We start from the raw sequence: 26856 nt of genomic DNA on the forward strand, positions 1-26856 counted from the left end.
GAGCTTAAAAAGGATTGTTAGAACTGTAAGATGTTTTAGGTAAGACCCATGGTAAACACACACACTTATGGAGGACACACAAAAGGAAATGAGAAAGGAATCAAAGCATGCCACTATTAAAAACAAAGTCAATGAAACATAAAGGAAGACAATGAGAGAAAAATGACCAAAAAAACCCTGTAAGACAAAAGTAAGGAGCAAAATGACATTAGTAAGTCCTTCCCTATCTGTCATTATTTTAAATGTGAAGTAATGGAACTTCCCAATCCAAAGACACAGAGTAGCTACTTGGGTATTAAAAAATAAAAATCTACCTATATACTATCTAGAGGACACTCAACTTTAGCTTTAAGGACACACAGAGGCTGAAAGTAAGAAACTGAAAAAAGACAGTCCAAGGAAATGGTAACTATAAGAGAGAAGAAGTGGCCACACATATATAAGACTATAAGTCAAAAACTGTCACAAGAAACAAACCAAAAAGCATTATATAATAATAAAAAGTCAATCAGGAATATGTAACTATAAATATATATAAACCTCAAATCAAAGCACAAAAATGTCTGAAACTGAACAAAGAAATAAATTGCAACACAGTAACAATAGATTTCAATGCCCCAGCTTCAATAATGGATAGACTGTCCAGACATAAGAACAATATGGAAACAGATGGCTTGAACATTAAAGACACCATGGACTTAATAGACATATACAGAGTATTCCACCCTATAGCAGAATACATTCTTCTCCAGTACACATGGACCAGTCTCCAGGCTAGATCACATATTAGGTCACAACACAAGTCATAAGAAATTTAAGACTGAAATCATATCAAATGTCTTCTTCTGACCACGACAGAATAAAACTAGAAATCAGTATCACAAGGAAAATTAGAAAATCCACATGTACGGAGATTGCACAACACATTATGGGTAAAAGAATGAATCAAAAGGGAAATGAGAAAATATATTAAGACAAACAAAAACATTAATACATCAAAACTTACGGAATGAAGCAAAAGCAGTACAAGAAGGAAGTTTACAGTGGTAAGTACTACATTAAAAAAGAACAAATCTCAAACACAGACCCTAATTTTACATTTCAAGAAACCAGAAAAGAACAAACTAAGCCCAGAGTTAGCAGAAGTAGGGAAATAAAAAATATTAAAGTGGAGCCTTAGCCAGTATGGCTCAGCTGGTTAGAGCATCATCCTGTAAACCGAAAGATCATGGGTTCAATTCCCAGGCAGGGCACATGCTTAGGTTATAGGTTCTGTCCCTTGTCAGAGCACGAAGAAGAATGGTTCCTGGTCCCCAGTCAGGATGTATATGAGAGACAACCAATCAATGTTTCTCTCTCACATTGATATTTCTCTCCCTCTCTCTCCCCATTTCTTTCCCTCTCTCTAAAAATCAGTAAGCATGTCATTGGGTGAGGATAAAAAAATATTAAAGCAGAAACAAACAAAATAAAGACTAAAAACAATGGAAATAAAGAAACGAAGTTTTTAGAAAAAAACAAAGAGAAAACATTACAACTGATATCACAGAAATACAAAGAAATCATAAGACTATTATGAACAATTACATGCCAATAAACTGAGTAACCCAGAAGAAATGAATAAATCCTAGAAACATATAAGCCACCAAGACTGAATCATGAAGAAACAGAAAATCTGAATACACTTTTAAATTAATAAGGATACTGAATCTGTAATAAAAACCTCCCAACAAAGTAAAGCCCAGGACCAAAAAGATTCACTGGTGAATTCTACCAAACATTTAAAAAGAATTATCACCAATCCTTCTCAGACTCTTCCAAAAAACACAAGAAGAAGGGAACACATTCAGATTCACTTTATGGAGCCAACACGACCTGATACCAGCACTAGATAGCCTCCACAAGTAAAGAAAACTACAAGCCAATATCCCCAGTGAAAAACAAATGAAAAAATCTTCAACAAAACATTAACAAACCAAATTCAACACATTAAAAGGATCACACACCATGTCAAGTGAGATTTATCCCTGGGATGCCAGGATGGCTCAACATATAAAAAATCAATGTGATATACCACATTAACAAAAAATATATAAAAATCACAATTATCTCAATTAATGCAGAGGAAGCATGTAACATAATGAACACCCTTCCATGATAAAAATATTATAAAAACTAGGGATAGAAATTTTCTCAAGATAACAAAGGTCATATGTAAAATCATGACCTCACAGCCAAAATCATGTTCAACAGTGAATAACTGAAAGCTTTTTCACTAAAATGAGGAACAAGGCAAGGGTGCTCATTCCCACAACTTCTATTCAACATAGCACTGAATATAAAAGGCATCCAAATCATTGATAAGTAAAATTATCTCTAGTCACAGATGACATAACCTTATATGTAGAAACCCTAAAGATTATATACACACACACAACATGTTAGAACTAATAAACATGAAAGTTGCAGGACAAGAAATGAACAAAAATCAATTGCATTTCTATGCACTAACAATGGACACTCTGAAAAGAATTTAGAAAACACTGCCATTTACAATAGCATAAAACAGAGTAATACTTAGAAATAAAGTTAACCAAAAAGGCAGAAGAACTGTACACTGAAAATTACAAAACACTGATAGAACAAATAAATGGAAAATATCTGTGTTCATGGACTGGAAGACTTACGAGTGTTAAAATGTCAATACTACCCAATGTTATCTACAGATTCAATGTAATCTCTATCAAAATGATATTTCCCAATGATCTATCCCAATGATATTTCATGCAGAAATAGAAAAACTAAAATTTATACAGAACCATAAAGGATCTCAAATAGTCAAAATAAGCATAAGAAAGAACAGAGGTAGAGGCCTCACACTTCCTGACTTAAAAAAAATTACAAAGCTACAGCAACCAAAACAGTATGGTACTGGCATGAAGACAGACATATGAGGTATGTCTAGAAGGTATCCAGCCACATATGAAAAACAGAGAATTTACTGAAGAAGATACAAATAACATTGTACATAGGACAATGATGCCTCAGTCCCCTCAAAGGAGATACCTTGGGACCTCAGACAGTCTTCCAATCACCATCAGCTGCCCTGTACTATTTTCCTGAATCTCATCGATGGTTTGAAATTTCTTCCCTTTCAAAGGGGATTTTAGTTTTGGGAAAAGCCAAGGCTGCAGGGCACTAAATCTGGGCTGCAGGGGGGCTGAGTCACCTGGGTGACTTGATGTTTCGCCAAAAAACTCTGTACGAGACATGATACATGAGTGGGTGCATTGTCGTGATGAAGGTGCCAAACACCAGTTGCCTATAGCTGCAGCCTTCTGAATCATCCAAATAGTTCCCACAGAGGAAGGTTCAAACTTCATGCAATGTTTGATGCCGGTTTGTTGCTCTACTTGCTCAGTCATTTTTAATGCAACTTGCCATACAGTACAAATTAAAAGGCGTCTATCGCCCCCACTGACTAGTACAGTGAAGTTAGTCACTGTTCACACATGTGAATTCCAACACACTCTCCTTGGCTGCCAGGTTACATTGAGTCATCCAAACTGCTGTTATATTAGCAATGGCTGGACTTTTTTTGGACAGACTCATATATACCAATGAAACAGAAGAGAGAGCCCAGAAATAAACCCATGCACATACAGTCAAATAATCTTGAACAAGGGGGACTACACTACATAGTGAAAGGGTAGTCTCTTCAATAAATGGTGGTGGGGAAAAAAACAGGATATCCACATGCAAATGAATAAAACTGGACCCTTGTTTTACACCATATTAAAAAATAAATCAATCAAAATGGATTGAACACTTAAATGTAAGACCTAAAACTATAAAACTCTTAGAAAAAACATAGGAAAAACATTTCAGACCACTGAATTTAGCAACAATTTCTTGAATGTGACAAAAAAGTACAGGAAATAAAAGCAAAAATTGACAAGTGGGACTACAGCAAACTAAAATTGCACAGCAATGAAATCAACAAAATGAAAAGGCAACCTAGTGAATGGCAGAAAATATTTGCAAATCATTTATCTGGTAATGAGTTAATATCTAAAATATAAAGAACTCCAACATGGCAGAAAAAACAACCTGATTTAAAAAATGAGAAAAGGACTTAAACAGACATTTATTCTAAGAAGACATACAAATGGTCAAAAGGCATAATGGACGAAATGATGCCCAACATCACTAATCATTAGAAAATGTTAATCAAAGCTACTATGACATATCATCACACATTTGTTAGGATGGTCATTATAAAAACAAAAACAAAATAAAGATTAAAAGGTATTGGCAATGATATGAAGAAATTACAACCCTGTCCACTGTTGGTGGGCCTGTAAAACAGTACAGTCACTATGGAAAACAATATAAAGGTTTTTCAAAAAATTAAAAATAGAAATACCATATAATCTAGCAATCCCACTTCTGGGTATTTATCCAAAAGAACTGAGAATAGGAACCTACAGAGGTAACTGTACTTCTATGCTCATTACTGCATATTCATAATGGCCAAGGGGTAGAAACAACCTTAAAGTCCATCCACGGACTGAATGATTAAAGAAAATGTGGTACAAACATAGAGTGAAATATATGCAGCCTTAAAAAAGAAGATTCTGTCAGATGTGACAACATGGATGAAACTTGAGGACACTATGCTAAGTATAATAAACCAGTTACAGAATGACAAATAACGCATGATTCCACTTACAGGAGGTATCTAAAGTAGTCAAATTCATAGACTCAGAAAGTAAAATGATGGTTGTCAGGGCCTGAGAGGGGGAAATAAGGAGTGGTTTATTCAACAGACACAGAGCTTCCACTACAGGTTAGGTGTATTTTTTCCTCTGGCTTCTTCAGGATTTTTTTCTTTATCTTTGAAATTTTTATAGTTTGAAAATGATATGCCTCGGTGTTATTTGGGGTGGGTGGGAAACGCATTTATCTTGCTTGGTGAACTCTGAATTTCCTGGACCTGTAGTTTAGTGTCTGCATTAATTTGGAGAAATTCTCAATCATTATTGTTTCAAATATTTCTTCTACTCCTTTCTCTTACTTCTCCTTCTGGTATTCCCATTACATATATGTTATACCTTTTACAGCTGTCCTGTCATCCTTGGATATTCAGTATTTTTCAGTCATTGTTCTCTTTGCTTTTAAGTTTTCGAGGATACCACTGAATCCTCAAAAAATAATCTCTAGCTCAGAGACTCTTTTCTCAGCTGTGTCCAGTCTACTAGTAAGCTCATCCAAGTCATTCTTAATTTCTGTAACAGTTTTTAACTCTAAAATTTATTTTTGGTTCTTTTTTAGTATTTCCATTTCTGCTTACATTGCCCATCTGTTCTGGCATGTGTCCACTTTAACCATTAGAGAGCCCCTGCCCTATTAATCATAGTGTTTTAAATTGCTGGTCTGATAATTCCAATATCCTTGCCATGTCTGGTTCTGAGGCTTGCTCTCTCTCTTCAAATTCTGTTTTTTGCCTTTTGGTATGGCTTTGGACATGATGAACTGGGTAAAAGGAACAGTTGTAAATAAGTCTTTAGTAATACAGTGGTGAGATGCAGAGAGTGGTGGGGGAACATTGTACAGTCCTATCATTAGGTCCAGTCTTTTTAGTGAGCCTATGCCTCTACACTAAGAACTTCACAAGTGCTGCTCAGTTTTTTTCTCCCTCCTTAGGTGGGACAGAATTAATTGTAAGAGTGGGCTAGAGTTGGGTTATTTCCCTTTTTCCACAGGAAGGCTAGAGTTGGGTACTTCCCTCCCCCCAGGTCATTTAGGCTCTAATAATACCCAAGACTTTAGGCTTTGGTTAACTACAATAGATCCCTCTGAGTGCAGGCCTTGTTAAGAAGAATAGAGTCTTCTGGTCTATTTCAAAAGTATTCTTTTTTCCACCTCCCCCTGCTGGAAAAAAGAGCAGATTTTTCTTTAATATTTATTGTGGGAATCTGGTCAAATTCCGGGAGGTAAATCTCCCAATATTGCACAGACTCTTTTATGACCAGGTCCCCCTGGAGTTTTTAACTGCTGAAGTTGTGCACAGTGAGCTTCCAATAATTTGTTAATTACACTTGAGGTTTCCTATCTAGCACAGTTCTTGAGGTAGTTTCTGCTGGTGAGTCGCTCTGTTCTGGGAAGCTGTGACTCCTTATATTTGCTTGTCTGAGTCTCCACTCCTGGTGGCAGTGGTTTGCCCTACGTCTTCCCCTCTCTTACAGATTTAAGAAAAATTGTTGATTTATAGACACTTAATAATTGAAGGAGTTAGTTAACAACGAAGAATTTCTTAGGCCTTTCTGTAACAGAGCCATGATAGAGACTAATGACATGATCCAAACAGCAACAACTGCTCAGGGACTGCCATATATTTACTATTTATATTTAACAGGTTTCCTATGAAATAGTCCTCAATTTCAAACATACATTCCTTATAATGAAGAAATCACTCACAAAGTCTGACTGATAAAAGTAAAATTTTAATCAAATGATGGCTTTAAGAATTCTAATAAATGTATATGAATTACTTTCATATGTCGTCTATGTCGTCGTCATCGTCCCCCCATATTGTGTGTATTTGTGTGTCTACCTTAGTTTTTATTTTCACCTTCTATAAGAAAAATTAGGGTGAATTTTACTAAATTAAAATTTTCAGTGTAAAAACTTCAGGAGCCTGTCAATTTCAATTAGCAATGTTCTTTCACTGACCAAAATTTGGTGAGATGTGTCAAAACATTAAAAAGTTATGTCCTCTGACCCAGTAATTTCACTTGGAGAAATAATCAGAGATGTATCCGAAGTTTTATATTCATTGCACTATTGTTTAAAATACTAAACCTAGGAAAAATTTAAGCATCTACTAGCAGTAGCAGTAGCACCAAAATACATCAAGCATAAATACAAATATGCCTATCAACTGTGGTTATTCCTGAGTAATTAGCTTATGGATTTTTTAAAAACTTTCCTTTAGTACTTTCTAAAGTTACTTCTGTGAATATGCATTATTTTTATAATTAGAAAAAATTAAATGCTACCTTTTTTCTTCCTTTCGATTATTTAATAAAAGAGCCCTGGCTATATATATGTACATAAAATACATACTTATCTGTTCCAGAAAACAAAACATGAGTAACAAAGTACCATGTTACTGTTATAAAGCATGAGTAACAGATTTTTTTTCTTAAGTAGTGTTCACATAAAGAAGAAAACTTAATTTTATTTATCAATAAGTTTTAAATATTTAAAACTCAGGAACCTGGGTTTTAAAAAATTGAAACTACAATTAATCTTTTTCTAACCTAATAACCTGTTGACCCACTGACCTACTTTCAAATTTAGGTTAAATCTGATATCAAAGATATTTCTGAGACTGATAGATCTACTAGCATTATTTAAAAGCAGTGCTGAAATAACACAAAACCTAAGCAATAATCCTTAACTATGTTTATCACCATGTATTAAAAAATCCAATTTGCTTAGTGTCTGTATTATAACTAAAAAAAATGATTATTTCTGAGAACAATTTTAACTTGTGAAAACCCAAATCCTTTAAAACCTGTTTAATACATGAATAAAGATGAAATTAAACTGTAGTTCTCAATTCAATACTAAATAGGAACATCAGCCTCTCTCTATACAATGGATATAAAATATTAGCAAGATGAAAATCATTCCTGACTCTATAGCAGTTTTTAAGACCAAGTGAAACTTAAAAATGACAACAAGAAACACACCCCATACCAAAGTCTCATGGAACAGACCTCTTAAAATCAGAGAAGACTCTGGCTTAAGACAAACATCAAATGATACCAGAACTGTAGCCTGTCAAATTTCTAGATGTGAGGTATTTTTAAAGCTTCATTCAATAAATGAAAACTGAAAAATTAACACAGTTCTCTTAGTGGCTTGGCACACAAGACTATTACAATGACTCAACATATTTATATCTTCAAATAATGTCTGAGCTCCCTATTCATGTAATGGACGATCTGGACATGAGCACCTCATTCCATTATCAGAAATGAGACTGAGGTCTGAGCCTGTCCCCAGCCTCAAATGAGCCCTACAGAGGATCTGAAGATTCAAAGAGAGAGAGCTGAAGCCTGAGACTCAGAGTAAACTACATAAAGAACCAAGTACCATAACCCTGAACCCATACCACCCCGAAACTACACCCTGAACCAGGCCTCTACACTAATATCAGTAGGAAGAAAGGAACCTGTGGTAAGAAGAATAACGGCCTCACTAAAAGGACCATGCCCTAATCCCTGAAACCTGGCAATATGTTACCTTACTTGGCAAGAAGGGCTTTGTACACATGATTAAGGTTAAAGATCTTGATTGGGTGGTCCAATGTAATCACATGAGGACCTTTCCTGGCGGTGGTCAGAGAGAGCTATGAGACTTCTGAGCTGCAGGGCTGTAAGATAATAAATGTGTACTGTTTTAATCAATTAAGTTTGTGATAATTGGTATTGCAGCAACAGGAATTTAATACAGGTCCAGAATCTCTGGCAACTCTTAATAAATCTGCCTTTCTCAAACCCTCTTTCCCTCAATATTTAGCATAATCTGCCTAGAAAATGATCAAGACTAATCCCTCTATGCCCTACTTTCCTTTTGTATCAGTCACCAGGAGAGGCCTAAGACTCCCAGATCATTCCTCATCACATGGACTCTTATTCCTATATACTCTGCATAACCTTACACTGACCCCTTTTTCCTTACTTTCCCAATTTCCAAAATCCTTTAACTGTGCCCTCTGGAACTCACAGTATATCATTAGTAAAATATCCTATTTCGTCAATAATGTTGCTACACACTCTCTTCACCCTCCTTTCCCAAATGGAAAGCTTACTCTCCTCTAGTTCTATTCTAGCTCATCCTTCCAAATGATGGCTATTTTTCTCTGCTACGTCCCATATGACTAGGTCCTGGTGGGGAGGTGATCTCCTTGTTCCTCACTTATCATTTCTGAATTATTTTCTCCCATCCCTAAAATCTCCAACTTTGACTCTCATGCCTCCAGACTATATCAACTATCATTCTCTTCTTGTTGTAACCATTCATAAACCCCTAGAACAAGCCCTCTCATTCCCTAAGGGCCAGTATTCTGTCCAACACCTCTTTTGTGACTGTTTTTGGATTTTAATAGCTACATAAATGATCCTCCCAACATCCTAGCCAGTCAGTTCCTTGACCTTCTCTTCTCCAACAATCCTGTGGTCCATCCTATCTCCCACTCATTGCCTTGAAGTTACTCTCAAACTCACCATTACCAATAATCATAAACCTCTCCATCTCAATTTCAAGCACTTTATCCCTCTATATCTCACAAAAGCTAATACAGCATGTAATCAGCTTGATTCAAAACCACACACACAAAAGTGCATTTTTTAAAATTAGCAATATAGCTCTAATTTATTTATTTATGTTTATGCCTTTTTAAAAAATCTTTCCTAGCCTCCTAATTTTGCTGGGCCTTCAAGTTTCTTAGCCCACAGAAGCCATGAAGGAGCAAGGCGAGTTGGTATGAGATGGTCGGGGAATATCAGATAGTGACAGTCTCTGTTGGTTAGGTTTCTCATCATCCTTTAGAGATGTTTAATTCTTTTTCATGTCTGTCTAAACACTACTCTTCCTTTTTGCCATTGATTCATTTGTATGTTTATAATATAGATAAACCATTCAATGGGAATATGCAATGGTTGCTTACAATTCTAATACAGCTAAAGTCTGCTGATAAAAACTTACCATTCCAACTACAGAATTTACTAACATAGGCACAAATAATACAAATATTGAAGAATGTGGGAAGGGGAAATCAAGACTTCTGAAGATCACTTGTTTTGCCAACTTCCCTTTCTAGCCTCATTCCATTTCTCCAGCTTCATCTCTCATTCTAGCCTCACTGTACACATATGTCCTATTCTGCAGCGACAGTAAACTTGTACTTGTCACTACTGCCATGAAGTAGAAAATAAAGACCTCTGGGTAAACAAATGTCTGCCCATTAATGCCGAACATATTATCAACACAAATGACTTCTTAATATAATAAACTGAAATTGTTCTCAGGAAATCACATTGTCATTCACATCAGGATTCAATTAATCCATACATTAAACTCATATTGTTAGTGACAAACTAAACAGAGATACTGTGTATTAGTCCCCTTTGGATGGTATAACAAATTACCACCAACCTAATGTAATAAAACAACACAAATTTATTATTTCCCAGTTCCATAAGTCAGAGTCCAACACTGGTTTCATTGGGCTAAACTCCAGGTGTGTGCAGAACTGCATTCCTTTTTGGAAACTTCAGCAGAAAGTTTGTTTCCTTGCCTTTTCAAGCTTCTAGAGATGTCCCACCTCAATCTTCAAAGCTAGCAGCAGGTCAAGTTCTTCTCAGGTTGCCGTTATCTTCTGCCTCCCACTTTCCTTATAAAGACCCCTGTGATTATATTGGGCCCACCCAAATAATCCAAAATAATCTTCCTATTTTAAGGTCAGCTGATTAGGAACCTCTATTCGTTTTTGCCATGTAACATAATATAGTTACAGGTTCCAGAAATTAGGATGCATATCTCTTTGAAGGGCCATTATTCTGCCTACCACAAACAATGACCAAAGAAGTCTCTCTTTGGCAAAGACAAAATAAAGTATCTTTTGGAGAAGATGAAACATCAAAGATAATTTGATCTATCAGTAAATAAAAGTGTACCACCATGCCAGTATGTTCATAACTTCTGAACTATTTTTTCCTTTCATGTTTATTCAAGAGAATGGAAAACTACAGATGGATAAACCCTAACTGGTGTGGCTCAGAGGACTGAGTGCCAGCCTATGAATCAAAGGGTCACTGGTTCGATTCCCAGTCAGGGCACATGCCTGGGCTTCGGGCCAGGTCCCCAGCAGGGGGCGTCTGGGAGGCAACCACACACTGATGTTTCTCTCCCTCCCTCCCCCTCTAAAAAGAAATAAAATCTTTTAAAAATATATGGATAATAATTCCAGTTGCATGAATTCAAATGAAACCAAAGTATAAATTTATTGCTATATGGCAGCAACAGGCTCTATGGATGTTTTCCTGAATGACAAAGATTTGTTTAACACCCACCTGATTGTAAGAGCAGAGTTCTTTTGGACAACTATTTAATGTGCCAGAGAATGTATAAAAATGGTATAACTTCTGAGTATCAAACAGATATACAAACAAGATTAATTAAATTGCAACCTTTGTGGTATAGTCTGTATTTAAAAATATTTTATTGTTTATGCTATTACAGTTGTCCCATTTTTCCCCCTTTGCCCCCCCCTCCACTCACCCCACCCCTCACTTTCATAATCAAAGAACATGTATGAAGGACCCATGGACATGGACAACGGGTGAGGGGACTGATTATGAAATAGTCTTAGACAAGCGTATATAAATTTCTGAGATGGTTCTCTAGAAAAAAAGTGGAGGTAGAATGAATATGAATTATATTACCCTAAAAGAAGTACAGAATTTCATTAATACTATAAATCCTAGGGACCTGTTAAGAAATTTGATTATTAAGTAGTATTATGAAATACTAGGCTCAGGAGAGCTGAGATATTTAGTAAATAAAAACTAATATATATAAATATAATGACAACTTTTGACATCTTATGTGTAACTTCATCAATGAGGCCACCAGATACCACTAAAAATATATCAATTTTTGAAGGCCTCAAGTGTTCCTCTAACTTTTTGCAGTATAATCACTCTATAAAATGACATTTGTTCTGACCTATTAAAACTTGGATAAACTGCCAGGTTGCTTCTGAGCAGCCAAATACTCCAAACAAGTTGACAACCAACTGAAAACTAGTTCAAGTTTAGATGCATCCTGAACCACAGATTATTCAGAAAACAATCATTAAGCATTTTCTCTTCACCAAAATAAGCAGTTTATCTATATTTACATTTAGGATAAAATTTATTACCTTTAAGTTTTAAGATTTTGTAATATGATACATACACATGCTATCCATTTCTACTTATCGATCCCTATTTATTTTCAAAGCTTTCAAATAAACAATTATTTGTGGGTATGTTTACCCCTTAATTGACTATTACTTTTAACCCACTGAATGATTTGCTTAATTCGTACCTGAAGTGATAAATGGCAGGTAAAGGCCCTATCTGGATCTGGAGTATCAAGGGAGATGGGGCTCAAATGGCACAGATAGACGTTCTTTGCAGCATGCAAGTATGCAGTAGTAATTAGGAAAAAAAGAGAATGTGTAAATGGCACAAAAATTCACAGCCACAAGGCCTATGGGTAGGTTTTAGAGGGTATTACTATTGTATTTTTTCAGTTCTGAAACTTCCATTTTTTTCTTTTATATGCTTTTTATTTTTCAGAGGAGAGCTACCTTGCCATTCATTTCAGAAGTGTCCATTTTTATCTCACTGAACATGGATATAACAGCTGATTTAAAGTCTTTTTCTGTTAATTCCATCATCTGGAGCATCTCAGGATTGGTATCTCTTGCCTGTTCCCATAAAAAATTGTCAGGTTTTCCTGTTTCTTTTATGTCAAGCAATTTTAGATTATATCCTAGACATAAAAATTGTTATAAAATTCTAAATTCTATTAACATCTTCTGAAGATTTTTGTTGTTGTTGTTGTTAAGCTCAGGCTGGAAGTATACCCTATATAGCCTTCTATGGGGCAGCAGTCCCAGTGTTAGCTCTATTTTCAAAGTCTTTACTGTGTTATTTGGGCATGTCCTCTGCATGCATCACTCAGGGACAAATCTGAGACTTGGATGGTAGTTTATATTGCAGTCCAGTTCTTAAAAGTCTTTGTTGTGTTTCTTTAGGTCTGTTCTGTGCATGTGCAGCTCATGTGTGAGGTGGGATTTCTGTGGGTTCATATTCACAATTAGGGAATATCCTCTCACATCAGCTCTCTTGTCTCTGAGGGGCCCCCAGCATGCTTTCGTTTCCAGGGGCCTGTTTCCCCATTTCTCTGACCAAGGAAATGGTTTTCTCTGAGTTTTAATTAACTGTGCCATTGTGGCAATGCAACATTCTTTAAAGGTGGAGATGGTCTCAAGGCAAACGAGAGAGAAAAGACCCCTTTTCCTTACCGTCTGGCTAGAAATGGGGGTTTCCCTGAGTTTTTGCTAGCTGCTATACCCACTTCTACAGTTCCACAATTTAGCCCATTTGGTCAAAACTGGGACATGGAAAAGAAAAAGATCACTCACCATTACACAGACTATTCTTCAAGTTATGCCTTCCCTTCTTGATTTGCTCTCTATTATTAACTTTCAGAGTCTGTAGATACTTGGTTTTTGTATTCCACTGACAGTGTTTTTATTAAATGTATTGGGGTGACATTGATTAATAAAATTATATCGATTTCAAGTGTGCAATTCTATAATACATCACCTGTATACTGCACTGCGTATTAACTACCCAAAGTCGAATCTCCTTCTGTCACCATATATGTTTTTAGTTCGAATCAGTCAGAGAGACTTACTACACTTTGGCCCATCTATTGTATTATGTCCATTTCCCAACAAACTTTTACCTAATGGCTTTAGTACTCATTGACTGATCATTACCTAGGTTCATAATTTTATTAGAGGATGCACTCTGGTGAGTTCCTAATCCTATCATTCTCCCAGCATTTATTTGCTGTGATTCTTCTATAATGGTAAACTTTCACTAATTATTTAGTTACCTTAAAAGTGTAGAAAAAGAAGAATAAATGATTGATTCTCTCATTTACCAATAATTTTCAGATGGTAATGAACTGGTGCCTATGAGGATTTTTTAAAAAAGTATTATTATGAACTTCTGGATTCTTATATAAATGTGTATTTCAACCTACTGTAGTCATTACATTTTTTTTAAAACCTCTTTTTATGGAAAGTTTCAAATATACACAAAAGTAAAAAAGAATAACAAAAGTACTAACGCACATAATCATCATCCACTTTCAACAATTATCAAATCATAATCTTATTTAATTTACTCTGCCTCTTCTCCATTCCTTCTAATCCCCCTTTGCATTATTAAAAGCAAATCCCCAAAATTATATCCTTTCATCTGCATGTACTCCATTATGATCTCTAAATTATAAGAACTTTTAAAAACATAACCTTTAAAAGTTAATGGAAGATGTGTAAGAACGCTACACACAAAATAACATTTCTAGGGAAAAAAATTTAAAGGCCTAAATATATACAAAGGCATATACCATGATAATGTATTAGAAGTCTCAATATTAAAAGATGTCCAATATATCCAAATTGATCTATAGAATCAGCATTAAATTTAAAGTGAAACAATATTAAACTAGCTTAACATTAAGCAGGAGTCTGGCTGTTTATCTACTGGGAAACTGATGACTGACTATAAAATTTTTTGCTGGAATTTAAAGTACCAAAAATAACCAAAGCAATTTTGAAGAATAAAACTAGAAGACTTAAGGCTACACTAACTGAAAGTGTACTGCACTGGCACAAGAAAAAATAGACCAATGAAATAGAATAGAGTCTAAGAACTGATCCACAAATAAAAAGTCACCTGAATTTCAACAAAGAATCTAGTATATTATAGTAGGGAAAGGATAGTCTTTTCAATAAATCATGCTTGATCAAATGGATTTCAATATGAAAAATAAAATGATCCATGAATCCAACCACATACCAAGTATAAACTTAAATGTAAAAGTTGAAACAATTAAGTTTATAGAAAAAAATAGGAATATATTCTTGGCTTTAGGATAGGCAAAGGTTTCTTAAGACACACAAAAACACTAACCATAAAAGAATACTTTGATAAAATGGACATTTTTTTAAATTAAACAATTATCCTAATCAAGATATGCTACTAAAAGAATTAAGAAGAGATAGCTTTAATACTTAATCCAACAAAAAAAAATCTATACTATAAATAAATACACAACTCCCAAAACTCCATTAAGACAGACAACCCAATAGAAAAGTGGGCAAATGACACAAACAGACATTTCTCAAAAGGCTATCCAAATGATGAGCAAGTGTGTAAACATGTACTAAGAATTATAAATTACAGCCACAACAAATTTTACTAGATACACAGCAGAAGAGCTAATATTAAAAACACTAATAATTTCAAGTACCAGTGAGGATGTAGATCAACAAGAACTCTTATATACTGCTGGTGGCAGTGTAAAATCAATTCAATCCCTTTGGAAAACTAGAAGGATCTACTATAGCTAAACAGCCAAATACCCTAATCCAGTAATTCACTCTTGGATATTTAGCCAACAGAAATGCATACATATGTACATCAAAAGACATGCATGAATGTTTATAGCAACACCGCTCATAATAGCCCAAAACTGAAAATGATCCAAGTGTTCATCAACTGTAGAATGGAGAAATAAATTGTGGTGTATACATACAAATGATGTTATTACAAAGCAATGAAAAAGGAAAACTATTGTTATATAAATCAACATGGACAACTATTAAACAAGATGATCAAATACAGACAGACAAAAAATGCAAAAGCAAACAATACTAAGGAAGAGTGAATGAACTCAGAATAACAGTTACCTGTGGGAGTGCGTGAGGACTGTCAGGGGGCATGAAGGAGGCTCCTGGATTGATGAAAATGATCTACATCTTGATCTTGGTATTGGTTAAAAAATGACGACTTCATAAAATTTCATCAAAAGGACACTCAGGATTTATGCACTTCATAATATAGCATGTTTTAATTCAATATAAAAAGTTTCTGAAAGTGGGCATTGTATCAGTCCCTTGATTTTTTAATTTTTCTTTTTAGGTTATTTTTATTTGTTGGTGAAATTAAAGTTTCTGATAGAAATAGGTTTCTACATCAGTCTGCCTTTTAGTTGGATCACTAAAAGTCCTATTTACTTCCTTTTTCAATATAATTACTGAACAATTATCTTGATATGTGGATCCTTTCCACATTATGAGGGCAATGGAAAGCCCAGCTTGAAGTATCTATCCCATGTTCACAAACTAGAAAATTCTAAGACAGTATTTTTTTTAAATGTAAATACAATTGATCAATTTTTCTATATTAAGTTCCAGATCACTAGCTCCCATAGTCTGTATCTGGCAAAAATAAGTAAGAAAACTCAAGGCTTCTGAGGTCTAGCACCTAATGCTCAGTTTTAGCTGAAACTGAAAACAGCAAATTAAGTCAAGGTGTCATCACAAGGTTGTTGTGGAAACAAAACAAATTATTAAATGTAAAGTGCTTAGCACAAAATAAATGCTCAAAATGTATGTAATTATTAACACTTTGAGAAACACTATAATATATCCTTATTCTTGAATTTCTTTCAAAACAAATAAATTTAATGAAAAAAACCAGATCCACTTTTAAGGACAAAGTATATTTACAGAGCTAAGGGAACACTTAATAGATTTTTAACGAAACAAGCTGAAGTGAAGAAAAGTACAGGATACATGAAAATGTATTTAACTGACTATACCTAAAATTTCTCAAAGTTCTAAATTACACTAATTGGTATGCAATCAAGATCTTATGATTAAAATAACTGAGATAATCTGCAAGAATATTGTTACTATGAAGATCTTATCTTTGTACAGCAGTTTACATTTGCAAAGTTCTATTTAATTTTATCTCCACATTACTCTAAAATAACTAAATCTGTTTTATAAAATACTTTTGTCCTAAACTTATTAAATCCAGTAAAGCATCACAGAACAGAGCACCTACTTTGATGACAACATTGCTAATCATAAACCACCCAACAAAAAATACTGTTCAGTAATAGTGCCACTATGTAAATACAGCATGTGTGAAAGCACTGTGAAAAATAAAATCAAGGATTATAAGTATATTTTTAATGGAAGTAAATAGTAATTTAAAAGCAACAGTATTTGGACATAATTTCCAGGTTTTTTGGTTAAATGCTAGACTTTTTTTTACACTTTTTACTTGGAAATAATTAAGTTTCCAGAAAAGTATACGAAGAGTTCAAAGAACTCCTATATATACTTTATCCAGATTCACCAACTGTTAACATTTGCAACATTTTCTTTATCATATACAAACATATCTTCTGATCCATTTGAGATTAAGTTGTATATATCATGTTCTTATACCCCTAAATACTTCAATGTGTACTTTCTAAAAACCAAGACATTCTCTTAAATAACCACTGTTACTAACTTCAGAAAATTATAAAATATTTTTATTTAATGTCTATTTCCCAATTTTTTTTAACTGAGTAAATAAAGTCCTTTAGGGTTTTCTTCCACCTCCAGGACAGGATTTAGTCCAGAGTCATGTACTGCATTTAGCTGTCATATCTCTGTAAAGTCCTTTAATTTGCAACACTCTTCTTCAGCTACGTACCTTCTAAATCGTATTATCTTTACAAGGTATTATGAAAGACAAGATTTTAAAAGTTGTGTTCTTGAGCAAATTATATAGGGAAGTTTCATTAAAAAAAGAGGTTCGGTGGAAGAGTCGAGAAAAGTTTCATAAGACTTAGATGAGTGGCTTTTAGTATGTATACCTTTTAAAGCTTTACAATAAGAAGGCTTCTAGGTTTCTCTGAGATTGGTAATTCTTGGATTACTGGTTCAACTAGTCTCCTGAGATTTCAAAAAATAACAATATATAACAACTTAGACAAATAAATCTAGCCAATAACTTGATGACTATCTATAAAGAATGAATCCAGAGAAAAATCACTGCTTTCAATAAAAATTCTCTCCTATGCTTAACAGAAACACCCAGTCCCAATAAGCAAACCTTTTCTTAAAAAAAAAAAAAAGAAAAAACTGGAATTATGTGATCACGCACAGACAATTATTAGACTACCACAGATCAACAAACACAGTCAACAAATACTGATTGTGTGCCAACTATGTGCCATGCTTATGACAGCCACAGGGGGACCCAGTAGATTAAAAAAAACAGGAAAGGTACCTACCCTTAGGAAACTATAATTTAGTAAATTTGGACAGGTATTATTTTTTCCTATTTTGAAAATGAAGCAACTAAGATTCAGAGTTGTAAATGTTTCCAAAGTCTCAAAACTATTAAGTGTTCTATAGGAACAAAAAAGGATACTAAAGTTGTGGTCTTTTATCTCTTAATATAAGCTGTCTGTTTGACTGAAGAGCTCTTAAGATTGTCCTCCATGCCTATCCCTTGACTCCGAAAAGAACCATGTACCTACATCCCCAAAATTGAGTCACCAACAAGTTTCCAAGTAATATATTAGTACTCTCACTTAAAAATAACAGGTAATCTCCATACATTAGAAAAAGAACTATACAAAAGGTATAAATAATCTTTTAAGAGCTTAAAAAGCTATGCTAACATTAAATCCTGGTAAAAATTGAGAGTATTATACTAATTTTCTCTATATGTACATTCATTTTAGAAAAAGTATATCAGTTTCTCTTGATTTATTTTCTATTTTAAAACAGCGACACAGGTCAGTGTAATTATAATATGAGTAACACTTTCTAGGACAGAAAAAAGCGTAAACAAATCACTGAGAGTTGGTACTGACTCTTACCTCCCTCTAATTTCCTCCCACTCCTCTTTTAACCTTGGCACCCAATCTATAAATACTTCTCCAACCACGTAGACTCCAACCACATAGAGCAGAAATCAACTAACTTATTCTGGAAAGAGTCACATAGTAAGTATTTTTTGGCTGTCTGGGCCCTAAGGTCTCTGATGCAACTACTTAACTCTGCCACTATAGCTTGAAAACAGCCATACAGAGTATGTAAAAAATAACAGCGGCTGTGTTCTAATAAAAGCTTTCTTTATTCACCGATGCTGAAATCTGAATTTCATATAATTTTCACATGTCACAAAGTAGTGTTCTTCTTTTATTATTTTTCCCATTTAAAAATGTAAATGCTATTCTTAGTTCATGCTCACATAAAAACAGGCAGCAGGCTAGACTGGTAGTGTGCACAGACCCCTGACAGAAAAGACTTGCTTGTAAGCTGGAGCTGCAATAGGTGACTGGCCCTTTTCGCCTTAATCAAATGGTTCTTTATCTCTAAACCTAAAATCCAACAGGAAATAATTCTTACTCTACTTCTCAGTCATTTGTAAATTACCTTTCTTTATCTCAGAAAAAAGAAAGTTATAAATTCTACTTTTGGGCAATAAATTTGAAAAATTCCAGGAATTGCTGAAAATACTTTACATCTGGATATCAATTATCTTACCAATAAATAGCTTTTCACTCCTCATAAGAATGAAAATTCTGAAGATAATTAAAAGCTATCAAGGAAGGTAACAGATCATGACCTAAATATTTTTATAATACTTTGTCCTACTCTTCTTGCCAGGAGATTTCAAACCTCAACACACCCAATAATTATGAAAAAAGAAAGAAAGAAAGAAAAAATGATGGCATACCTCTGAGCTCAAAATGAAGACTGAAGTTGTCTAGCGAAACTCACCAAGTTCTAAAGATCCATCTAAGAGGAATGTAGAATTTCCCAAAGGCATCTTACACTGAGACAGAATCAGCTTCTGAGTTTCGACAGCTTTACAGGAAAAAATAAAATAAAAATTCTATAAAACAAAGGCAGCTGCAGAAATATTAACCAAATACTAAGTAACAATATCTCCAGTGGTTTTTTTTCCCCATCCAAATATTCAACATTAATTGGGACCTTCTATGTGCCAGGAATTGGGGATGTAGCAATGAACATGTCACATACCATCACACTCAGAGAGCTCAGTCTGTAGGGCAGCTCCAAATGGGATGAAAGGCTTTAAAGAATGATGATTCTATGAAGAGAAAGCATGGCAGATATGCAAACCAGTCTGGTAGAAATTGGTTAGAGAAGGCCTCCTAAAGGAGGGACATTTAATGTAAGCATGCACAGTATCTGGCCAAAAAGCAAGGGGGAGGGGACAGAAAGAACATATTTCAGCCAAGAGGAACAGCAGGTCCAAAGGGCCAGAGGAATATGGTATTGATGAGGAAGTAAAAGAAGTTCAGTGTGGCTGCTCAGAAAAAAAAAAGGAATAAAAGAAGGCATCTCTGAAATGAGATGGGCAAAGGGAAAGTAAGAAGTGAAGGAATCTGCTTCGAATCCCAAAGTCTCACCCAGAGCTGAAACGCAGAGTCCATTTCGAAAAACCCTTACTACTTGACAACAGTGTACTAGCCATTCTGAAGCTCTTCCCAGTCCCTTAGCCTCAAGGATCTGAAAAGGAAGCTGAAAGGAAGCCCTTGTGACAAGTTCTATTAAGGAAAGAGCTGTAGAAAGTCTGTTCCTTGCTCATTCATTCATTCACTGTAACAGTTTCTACATACCCAATGGTGAGGAAAACACACCAAATTCCTGCCCTAGTAGAATTCAGTCACTGAAATATAATGAAGATTGATAGCCTGTGACAATTATATTTTTGCGACCATCCTGTTTTTTGAATGAATGAAGAACCAACAAACACACAAAATCAGATAAAACAGGGAAAAAAATCAAAACCTGAGGGAAGTTAGCTGTAAATTAAAAAAAAAAAAAAAAAATCAGGTGTTAAAAGGTGGACAAAGAGGAAGAATGAAAACCTGTTCCACTGAGGAGCACGCTAAGGAAGAATGGAAAAGAATCCTTACGCCAAAAGCAGAGAGAAATCACAGTAAACAATGCACTATAATGAAAGGCCTTAAGGAATTAAGAGTTATGAAAATAAAAAGTAGGTGAATAATACACAACAAGATTCAACACTATAATCTAGTGATTATAATGATAAAAGATAAACCTTAATCCAGCAGTCTTTACACTGGGAACAAGACGGTTTTGAGATAATCAATTTACAGACCCTTAATTTCCAGTTTCCAACCAGTTACTAGAATTAATATCAAGGTCAGCACATCATGCCAGTTTCTCCTTTCCTACACTTCATAACTCTCCCTCTTCCCATTAACAAGAGCAAGATATCTCTCTCACACATCTGAAATCTCACGCTAATGCATTTCCCTGAGATACAGAAACACAACACCTAAGAAATAATTTGAAATACTCGTATGGGGGAGGGCACAGGAGGGTGGTGGTGGTAACCTTTAATGGAATCACCATACATATATCCAAGGTGGTCTTGTCTTTCCCTGTCCTGTATGCTTTTGTTAAAGATAAACCCTGACATTAAAAAGGAGATATTTCGGCCCCAGTGGGCTGTTAAAACTTTAGGCAATAAGAATACAAACTTCAGATTAACAACCTCACCTGAGAGAAAATCCAATGAAAACACTGATAATAAATAATGAAGACAGCTATAATTTAGTTCACCCAGGTGAAAAGCTTATGGCCAACACCTTACATAATTTACCTAGAATCACTTAGAATTCAAGATCTGGGAAGCATGTTGAATTAGAACAAAATGATCTTCACTTTAACCATTACCAGAGAAATAAGAAATATGTTAGTACATTCTATCAATCACCTTTGCCTTATGTCTGCAACTTAAAGATATTTTTTTATGATTTCAAGAAGTTGAAAACAGGCCTTACGTCTGCCAAATTCATGTCATATCTTCCAGCAAAAGTAACACAAGGGAGGCCGAGGGGAAGGAGGAGGAGAAAAAAATTGATAAGTAAAAAGGAATTAATATAGCATTTTTCTTTCTTGCCTGTCATTTCAAACTATATTTCAAGGTATCGAAAGAGACCTAGTTGGTAATGGCTAGTTTTTCAAAAATTTCAGCTAATTAAAACAAAAGTAATGAATAGGTGGGCAATAATCATCATGGTTTTTAAAACCATTATGGGAAAATGTGATAGTGAATTTCACAATGGATCATACTGTCACCAACTGAATGTACTATAATCAATCTTAGCATCTCCAAAAGTGAGACAACCAGATATTATATACCCCATGATGTAATAAAATATATAAAAGATTGTACTACTTAAAAATATTCTTATTTAGGTCATGGCTGGGTAAGCTCAGTTGGTTACAGGATCATCCTGATATGTCAAGGCTGCGGGTTTGGTGTCTGGTCAGAGCACATACAAGAATCAACCCATGAATGTATAAATAAGTGGAACAACAAATCAATGCCCCTCTCTCTTTCAAATCAATAAATAAAAATTAGAAATAAAACAAAACATTCTTATTTAAAAAGAGTCAAATTGGAATCTATGAAACCTTTAGTTTATATTCGTAATAGTAACAATGTCACACCCAAAGATGAAAAAATCTTAAAGAGTAAATTAAGTTTCTTGCCCTCCAAAGAATAATGCTGTATCTGTGCACACATCTCAGAGGCAAATAATAAGGAAAAACATGTCTAAAAAGGTCCTTTAAAGGAGCAATCCGTGGAGAGAGAGGGGAAGCTTCAGAAACAATGCTTTTGGCCAAACTTCCAGTTCACATTAATACAGGAAAGGAATATGTAAAATTACATCAGGAGGAAACAGACAAATCAAGGATGTTCAACATTCTATAGAACTGACCCAGTTCCTTCAACTTGGAGGGAAGAGAAGAAAAAGGGATTGGAGACTTGTGAATTATTCAAAATTTCAAAAAGACTTAGAACCTTTAGTTTCAAGAATAAGAAATGTTTACAGGTGAATGGTATGTGGTATGTGCCTCAAATTTTATTAGGAGAGGGTAAGTGGGTAAGGATATAGATGAAACAAGACAGGTCCCGAGTTAATAGTTTTTAAGGCAGCGTGATGAGTAGATGGAACTTCATTATTCTATTCTGCATACTATTGTATATGTTTTCAATATTTCTTTAAAACAAAAGCATACGCCCTGGCTGGTGTGGCTTAATTGGTTGGAGCACTGTCCCATAACCAAAAGGTTGAGGGTTCAATTCCTGGTCAGGGCACATACCTGGGCTGGGGATTCGATCCCAGTTCCAGGAGCATATGGTCTCCAGCCAGAGCACAAAACGGAGACAACCAATCAATGCTTTTCTCTCACATCAATGTTTCTCTCCCTCCTTTCCTCTCTCTCTAAATGAAGTGTAAAAAAAAAAAAAAAATGTCCTTGGGTGAAGATGAAAGCAAAAGAAAAAACAACACAAAAACATGTGTTATTTGAGGAAGATTTTGCTGTAAGAAATTAATAGCAAAACTGAAAAAATGACTTGCTCAAACATTTTCTGTCAAAGGTGATCTACAAAATGATGTCACTCTTCTGCCAAATAAATTGTACTCTTAAATAAAAGAAAAGGACTTGCCCTGGCCAGGTGGTTCAGTTGGCTGGAGTGACGTCCAGTACACCAAAAGGTTGTAGGTTCAATTCCCATTCAGGGTACATACTTAAGTTGTGCGTTCCAACCCCAGTTGGGGCATGAACAGAAAACAACAGATCAATGTTTCTCAGTCTCCCTTCCTCTCTCTCTAAAAATCAATAAACACATCCTCAGGTAAGAATTAAAAAGAATAAAAGGACTGGAAACATAATCAATTGAAATATATGTACCTAATTTAAAACCTGATTCAAACAAACCAACATTGTATGATATTCAGAAAGTGCCATTAATTTGTTTAGATGTAGTAATGATATTGAGGTTATGTAAGAAAACAGCTTCACTTTTTAAAGAAACTTGTAAAAGCATTTAGGGGTGACATGTCAATTTCTTTCTTTTTCAAGAACAGCTGGAGAGGGAAAGAGATGATGACAAACATTCATGTTTGCCTCTTCTCCAACATTTTCTATCAAAGGTGATCTACAAAATGATGTTACTCCTCTTCTAAACAAACTGTACTCTTAAAAAGAAAAGGACTTGCCCTAGCCAGGTGGTTCAGTTGATTGGAAAATCTACTGGTAAGGCAGCACAGAAGTACAAAAAGGAGTAAATCTACAAAAAATGAAAGGAATGGAAGACATTATGAAGAGATGAAATGACAATGTAAATTTTGGAGAAGAGTAAGTTCCAAGGGTTCCAAGGGTAAGACTAACAGGTTCAACAAAACTAAGGAAAGCACTGCCCAAAATTCACACATGAAGGGATACAGTGGAGGTCTGAGTCAATCGTCCTGAGACTCTAGGCTCAGAGTTAGCAGATAAAGAGGCTGAAAACAGTCAACCTAGAAAACAGCTGCACCTGTTCCTCTCTGCACTCCTTTCCTGGCTAAGCAAGGCGCAGTGTAACCTATAAGCCCAAAACTGCAACACTTTTCTAAAGAAATCCAACACACTGCTCAGAAAGAAACTGAGTCTTCTGGCATGGATGTCAGTATCCACATACACAGCCCATGTCAATATGGCAACTGGAGAGCTCCTAAGACTAACAACATGTTCTGTGCTCCCTTTGTGTGGACACCCATAGGAGAGTCCAACCTTTTGGTGTCTGCACCACACTGAAAGAAGAACTGTCGTCTTGAGCCACACAATACATATGCTGTGACATATAATCACAAAAAAAAAAAAAAAAAAAATCTCATTATGTTTCAGGTAAATCTACAATTTTGTATTGGGCTATATTCACAGCCACCCTGGGTTGCGTGCAGCCCATGAGCTGCAGGGTGGACATCCCTGCACTTGCCAGCAGGCAAGATGCTCCATCTATGCCCAAAGAATTACCAGTCCTTTCAATCAGAGATGGCAGTTAGAAAACAAATCCACCTATACAAGAAAGACTTGTGCAAATTAATTGTAAACTAATTATGATGTAAATTATAAACAAACTAATCATGATGTAAAGTTAGAATGTAAAGCAAACCGCTGGCATGATTTTGAAAAACTTATGACCTGTAAGCAAAGAGAGCTAATCTACCTCGATAGCAAATATTTTATTTTTTAGTTCCATTAGCACCATCACTTCGGACCCATGGAGGGGGAAAAAAAACTCTAGCTCAATAATTAACTGCAGTTTATTGTGTTCAGCTTTTCAAATACACCTACTGACAAGCTGGAACATCTTAACTCATTACAGAACAGAATGTAAAATGTTATCAACCTACTCAAAAACAAAATATGAGAATGGAAGTAAAGGAGTAGAAGAGATACGATGGAGAAATAAATAAAGATCCTATCCTTCTCTTACATAACGGGGATTTAAAATATAATCTGAAAAATAAAAATATAAAATATATAATCTTGAAGTTTATTTTTTAAGTTTTATTATATTTTATTGATTATGCTCTTACAATTGTCCCAATTTTTCCCCTTTGCCCCCCTCCACCCAATACCCTCCAGTCCCTCCAGTGATCCCCTCTCCTTTGCTCTTGTCCATGGGCCATGCATATAAATTCTTTGGCAACTCCTTTTCCTGTACTTCCTCTTAACATCCCCCTACCTATTCTGTAACTACTGATTTGCACTTCTTAATCCCTTTACCTTTTCCCTCATCCCCCTCAGACCACACTCCCCCTGGCCACCATCCCAAAGTTCTCCATATCTATGATTCTGTTTCTGTTCTGCCTGTTTGCTTAGTTTGTTTTTTTAGATTCAATTGTTGATAGTTATGTATTTATTGCCATTTTGATGTTCATAGTTTTGATCTTTTAAGTCCTTTTAACATTTCATATAATAATGGTTTGGTGATGATGAGCTCCTCTGGCTGTACTTTTGTCTGGGAAGCACTTTATCTGCCTTTTGATTCTAAATGATTGCTTTGCTGGGTAGAGTAATCTAGGCTGTAGGTCCTTGCTTTCCATCACTTTGAATACTTCTTGCCGAACCCTTCTAGCTTGCAAAGTTTCTTTTAAGAAATCAACTGACAGTCTTATGGACTCCTTTGTAGGTAATTATCTGCATTTCTCTTGCTACTATTAAGATTCTCTTTATTCCTAACTTTTGGCATTTTAATTATGTGTCTTGGTTTGGTCCTCTTTGTGCCCATCTTGTTTGGGACTCTGTATTTCCTGGACTTGTATGTCTATTTCCATTACCAAATTAGGGAAGTTTCCTTTCATTATATTTTCAAATAGATTTCCATTCTGGCAACCTCCATGATGTGAATGTTGGTATACTTGCAGTTCAAGAGGCTCCTTACACTATCCTCATTTTTTTGGATTCTTTTTTTAGCAAGTGGTATGGGAGGGTGGGCCCAGCTGTTGCTTGTTTGAGTGGATTTAGGAAGATCTGAAGCCAGTACCTAGCCCAGCCATTCATATGGAAAAGCCACTGTTACCAGCTTGGGTGGGCCTGTAATTTGGATGGGGTGGAGCCTTATGTAGTCCACAGGGTAGGGCTAAGCATCTGAGCCAGGCTGATGTCTCAGATAAGGTGCACTGTGACTCTGTGTGGGGGAGAGCTCAGAAAAGAACAACGGTCATTCTGCAGTTTCGTCCACAAGGAAGCTGTCCCCCAGCTCTTGCCTGGTGCCAGACACCTCAGTTACTCCCTGTATGCCACTGGTATCCTTCAAGGTGCTGCCCTGGTGCTGGAGCCCAGAGGGAGTGAGTTTGAATAAGTCTGTGTGCAGGATCCTCCAAGAGGAGATGCTTGAGAATCCCAAATTTTCTTCTGCCGCCCCAACCCCCAGTGGAATATACAGCCAGAAGTTATTGGGATTTCTTTTCCTGACATTGGAACCCTGGGCTGGGTGGTCAGGTGTGGGGCTGGAATCCCTCGCTCCTGAGCTATCTCTCCAATATATATCCACTACACGTGGGTGTGAGACAAGCCTACCAGCTCGTTCCGCATATCTGCCCCTCCACCTCTCCTACCCATCTGGATGAATGTGATTTCTTTTAATTCCTTAGTTGTCGGACTTCCATACAGCTCAATTTTCTGATGGTTCTGAGTGACAGTTGTTCTGTAGTTTATCTGTATTTTTGCTGTGGTTGTGCAAGGAAGCCAACTGCATTTACCTACATCTCCTTCTTGACTGGAAGTAATCTTGA

At 35.5% G+C, this 26856-nt stretch overlaps 1 protein-coding gene across 3 annotated transcripts in view; it reads right to left on the reverse strand.

Annotated features, from left to right (window-relative positions):
* CLOCK (clock circadian regulator) overlaps positions 1-26856 on the reverse strand; it is a 118087-nt gene that overhangs the window by 68776 nt on the left and 22455 nt on the right. The window contains exons 3-4 of one of the 3 annotated variants that reach the window (XM_054566752.1): positions 19458-19588; positions 15614-15713 (exon numbers count right to left, since the gene is read on the reverse strand). The exons of 1 other annotated variant lie outside the window; for it this stretch is intronic. The gene's annotated coding sequence lies outside the window, so the exon portion shown is untranslated. Of the gene's footprint in view, positions 1-4732; positions 4752-15613; positions 15714-19457; positions 19589-26856 lie in introns of those variants that run through there. One more of the 3 variants, XM_054566754.1, reaches the window with a different exon arrangement.

Source organism: Pteronotus mesoamericanus, unplaced genomic scaffold (genome assembly GCF_021234165.1).
Source record: "Pteronotus mesoamericanus isolate MK-2021 breed Mesoamerican mustached bat unplaced genomic scaffold, CSHL_Meso_final contig_180, whole genome shotgun sequence".
Lineage (NCBI taxonomy): Eukaryota > Metazoa > Chordata > Mammalia > Chiroptera > Mormoopidae > Pteronotus > Pteronotus mesoamericanus.